At 38.5% G+C, this 5217-nt stretch overlaps 1 pseudogene; it reads left to right on the forward strand.

Moving 5' to 3' along the window:
* Positions 1–1098: 1098 nt before the first annotated feature.
* LOC138051096 (uncharacterized) lies at positions 1099–2793 on the forward strand (annotated as a pseudogene).
* The last annotated feature ends 2424 nt before the right edge of the window (positions 2794–5217 follow it).

Genomic DNA, 5217 nt, shown 5'->3' on the forward strand with positions numbered 1-5217 from the left:
GGCCCAGGCCTACCCCACAAGTGCTGGTAGCATGGACCCGAGAGAGAAAAAGAACAGTGTCCCCAATACATGAATCGCGAATCTCAAATGGCGCACGGCATTGTGGGAAAGTACAAAGAACAATCGGGCATAAACGTTCATGTGGCCTACAGAATTGTTTGCGTCTAGTGAACAAAATCAGTTGTTCTTCTTTGTTAATCCACAAGATATTGATTTTGGGAACCTTTCTAGGTAAGAAAGTTGTGATTTGTCATCTTGAGGATTGAATTTGGTCATTTTGTGAAATCTGTAGGCGCAATCGCTATTTATAAACGTAAGCATATTTCAAATTATTATATAGATACTGATGAAATACCAGGATTTCTCCTTTTACTAAAAAATCATATCTTCACCGCGCGCAGTGAACGTATCATTTTTATCTTTCACATGTGAGGATATAGCTGTCGTCATAGAAACGAACAGGATTAGCCAATAAAACGCGAGCTTCGTCTTCGATGTACGATACTTTTGTGCTTTAATATAATTCTTCTCTACTACATTAACATTTTTGTTGCAAATTTTACATTATCATGATTTGTTTTTCATAACTTTCATACCTTGTTTCATGTTACACAACATGCGTGTTTTAGTGGTTGGTGAACACTTTTTCATCATTTCGAAAATGAATAAAACAAGTTGTTTTAAATCTAGACATTTCATCAATGTCTATATAATAAACAGAACATTACATGGCCGCTTGGGAATACGAATTTTATCTTCTCGTGCTGAAAAAATCTCTCACTCGTTCGCTTCGCTCACCCGTGAGAGATACTTTCAGCACTCGAAGATAAAATTCGTATCCCCGCGCGGCCATGTAATATCCTCTATATGTCGGCTCGTCTCGGGTTGTATTTTACACTGCTTTTAATCTAAATTTAAATGATTTAAAGATTATAGGGGTATGAAAGTTGCTGTGGTCTAAAAGGTCTAAAGTTGGGCAACTTAATAGATTCTCTTCGATTAGTAGCCAAATAATTATAATTATAAGCTTAAGTTGAAGTTTTTGTCAAGGCCATTTAATTGTTGCTTTGTTCTTTGAAATGTGCACAGAACTCCTTTATGTCCAGACACAGGGATTGTGCAGTGTTCGGCTGTGGCAACAATAGGGCAAGGCTTAAAAGGTGGATGGACAATCTTTGCCCAGTCCATGAGTGCAGTCAAGGTAGAAGCATTTGTGACTGTACTCCTCCTTTTTCATTGTTTCCCGTTCCAACTGATTTACAAAGTGGTGAAAGAAGACAACAGTGGATCAAACTGATCAACAGAAAAGATGAAAAGGGCCAAAACGGGCAACCTAAATGTGAGTCAATAGTGTGTAGTAAGCATTTTCCAGATGGACGACCTACAAGTCAAAACCCAAATCCAACGATAAATTTAGGATACAAAGCCATTTCAAGTACTAAAGTTCCGAGAATGAAACCATCAGTGAGAGAGGGAAAACAACCTGTTGCTAGTAAGAAGATTTGCCTTGAACGCAGTAATTCTGAGTTCCTTCAAGCACCCTTTACAGAACCATTGGCAGCTCCACTTCCTCAAAAGGGAGAGGACAATGCAGCAAACACTGAAGCGCATAATGCTAGTGAAACTAACGATACATGTAGCTCTTGTGCAATTAGCACCCGTAATCATATCAGTAGCAATGATCCTGTGGGAGGTAGGGTGGAATCTGAGATTGACCTTTGTAAGAATGAAGAATGCCTAAATATTGTATCTGCAAAAGACAAGGAAATAGAACGTCTAAGGAAGTTGGTAGAAAAAGAAAGAAGAGAAGCTGCATTATGGAGGAAGAAATTTGTAAAAAAAGAAGCACCAGCATTTAGTGCAAAAGTTTTAAATACTGACAAAAAAGTGAAAACCTTCCTCGGGGTACCTAGCAAGGCTGCCTTTGAAGTCTTGTTTAAAATGCTTTCGAAAAAGGCCCCCAAAATAAAGTACTGGCAAGGTCCTAAAAAGCATTTGTCGACAAATCCTAGAAACTTTTCATCTACACCCAAAAAGTCTGGTCCCAGTAGGCTAATGTCTGTAAAAGATGAACTTGTAATGACTCTAATGAAACTAGTTTCTTTGAATGCTGATCTAGCTGTTCGTTTTGGGGCATCCGAGACAACTGTAAGTAAGGTTATAAATACATGGGTACGATTATTGGCTAAAGAGTTGAAGTGCCTTATCTACAATCCATGTAAAGATATTGCTTTGCACCATTTACCCAAAACGTTCAATAATAGGAAGTAAAAGAATGTGAGACACATCATTGATTGCACAGAAATGTTCATTGAAACTCCAAAAGACCCTAAGATAAAGCTGCCACATGGTCAGATTACAAACATCACCACACATTCAAAGTTCTTGTCTCTATAATGCCATTTGGTTCCTTCAATTTTGTATCAAAAGCTTGTGGTGGTCAGGCATCAGATGTTGCCATCACACGACAGTCAGGATTTTATGACATTTTGGAGTGCGGGGATGAAGTTATAGCTGACAAGGGGTTCACTATTACTGAAGACCTTTTAATTACGCATGCTCGACTGCACATACCACCAGGAAAAAGGGGTAGTGAACAAATGCGAAAGCAAGATGCGGTTAAAACAAAGAGAGATTGCAAACTTGCGAATTTTTGTTGAGCAGGCAATTCGCCGCCTCAAGACCTTCAGAATCTTAAAGCATGAAATGCCAATCTTACTTTTAGATGAATTTGACGACATTGCCACTATCTGTGCAGCATTGTGCAATCTGTATCCAAAGCTTTGCAACTAAGATGATATAAATACACACCTGACATACTATTGCAGATGGCAAATTTCATTAACTGATGAACATTTACGTTAATTACAGAACTACAATGATTCGCCTGATACAAGTTTTGAGGCTACAAAGTTGTTAAAAAAATACTCCAAGTTGCTTATTAACTTCTCCCAATAACTGTTATCAAAATAAATCCTTTGCATGAAGTAACCAACTTGTGTGAACACAAAAAAATCGCAGTATTTTCTTTTTAACAAAGCTAGCTGCCCTTGTATTTGTGCATATTATGCACGATCCTTTTTCAGTATGGTGACATTGTCACATTCCACAAGGTATGGTCAATTTGCAGCTGAAGGAATTTCATCAGCTATTGAGAGAGGGCATTTTATTTCTGACAATCCTGCTCCACAGCAAGTGCAATGAACAAGTAAATCTGGAGATGCCCCCAGATATGGCCTTGTTGAATCTACAAATAGCCCACTTTCTGTGACTGAAAATTCTTTGTGGTTGCAATTCATTAAAGCTGCATACTTTTCTTTTGCAATGGGCTCATATTCTTTACCATAGTTAAGGGCGGGGATATTTTCTTTTATTACATCACAACCCATTAACTTTCTTAAGAGGGGCTCTACATTATGGTCTTTAGAAGGGTTAGCCTTCATGGTATTGACCCTTGTAAAAACAGAGTAGAAGTTAGATGCTGTGATTCTGCCTCTGCGTTGACTGACCCAAGTTTGATTAGTTGCTTGACCACGTGTTTCAGTTTCTATCTGCAGAACCTGCAAATCTGTAAGGATAGGCATTTGTGATAAAAACTCTTCCACAGTTTTGGATGTTGCTGCCAAATGAATTATTAGGTTATCATTAGCAGCAGCTTCCATTGGTGCATCTGTTTTACTTGCTCTCTCATAAAAAGGGGCAAAACAACCATTTGGGATTATTTTCTTAAGTTCATCAAAAATGTGCCTGCGATTCTCCCTTGGGAGTCACTGTCCTTTTCTTTCAATGGTGTAAACAGCCTTCTGCTTGCAGACACAGCAGGTCTTGATGGCACTGGAAAACAAAAACAAAATGTCCATTAAAAATGCTTCATGAGGTGTGGTATGCAGTCACAGGATGAAAATGAGAGGGATTATCATCATACATAACAGTATCACAGCAATATGATAAAGGCAAGTAATGACAAAAAAATATGCTGCATGAAAGTGATGCTTTAAAGTAGAGTTTCCATGCCTTTGTTACATTTGGATGCTTTGAAATTCATTTCCTTGGCTCGAACAGGCTGAACAATTGTCTTTTGAGCAGGTATGTTTCAAGTGCACACTTTTGAAGTGTACGCAGGATTTGTATAGCCACCTCTCACTGCTACCTCAAAGCGAAAGAACGTTGCTGTGATATGGACACAAGAACCTCCAAGTCTAAACAAACAGAGAGTTAACTTGTTTCTTTAGTAATAGGAATACTGTTAAATTGGGATGATTCACTTACAGTGCTAATTATTAAAAAACTACAAACTGAATATAAAATAAAACAAAGTCCTGTAATTATCTCAAATGGCTATATGAAAAGGCAAGCTTAACGTTCTTACCCAGCTGTGCAGGTACAGAAGGCACTATGGACCTCTCCTGACTTCTTTCTACCACATATCCACACAGTGTGTGGTACATTACTTATTTTCATTGAAGGCGTACAATTTGCTTTTAGGTACTTGCAACTATCATGCATTAACAGGATGCATGTAAATTTCCTTTAACCAGCCAGCAGAATACAAGCGGTATGATTTTCCCTCTTTGTACTCATTTAGTAAGAGTTTTTGCAATGAGATGTCATTTCCAGGATGGTCCTTCATGATTTTCTTTTTTTAAGAGATGATATCATATTCTCGAAATACCATGCTCGGCTTAAAGTTCTGGTGGAAAAAACTGTCTCAGCAGATCAGGCCTATTCAAGACAATGGTTGGAATGCTTTGCAAATTGCTGGCATTTTAAAGCCTACTAGAGGAAGACGTGGAGGACGCACAAGGAAACTTCCTAAATATACGTGGTCTTCTGGCGTTGAATCTCCGGCTTTTTCGAATTTTGTGGCTAAATCTCCAAACTTTTCAGCTACTAATTCGACCTTAATAAATATTCAAGTTCAAACTTCAAGCATGAACGTCAACGAATGCTCTCCTGGGAGTTCCGCCCCGAATGTACTCACAGAACTGCTGGAATGTGAAAAGTTTTCTCGTGGCGACAGTGATAACCGTGACAATCTCCGGTTAGGCGTTAAATGTCCGACTTTTTCGAATTTTGTGGCTAAATCTCCAAACTTTTCAGCTACTAATTCGACCTTATTAAATATTCAAGTTCAAATTTCAAGCATGAACGTCAACGAATTCCGCCCCGAATGTACTCACAGAACTGCTGGAATGTGAAAAGTTTTCTCGTGGCGAC

The sequence above is a fragment of the Montipora capricornis genome, chromosome 6 (genome assembly GCF_036669925.1).
Source record: "Montipora capricornis isolate CH-2021 chromosome 6, ASM3666992v2, whole genome shotgun sequence".
In the NCBI taxonomy this organism is placed as follows: Eukaryota; Metazoa; Cnidaria; class Anthozoa; order Scleractinia; family Acroporidae; genus Montipora; species Montipora capricornis.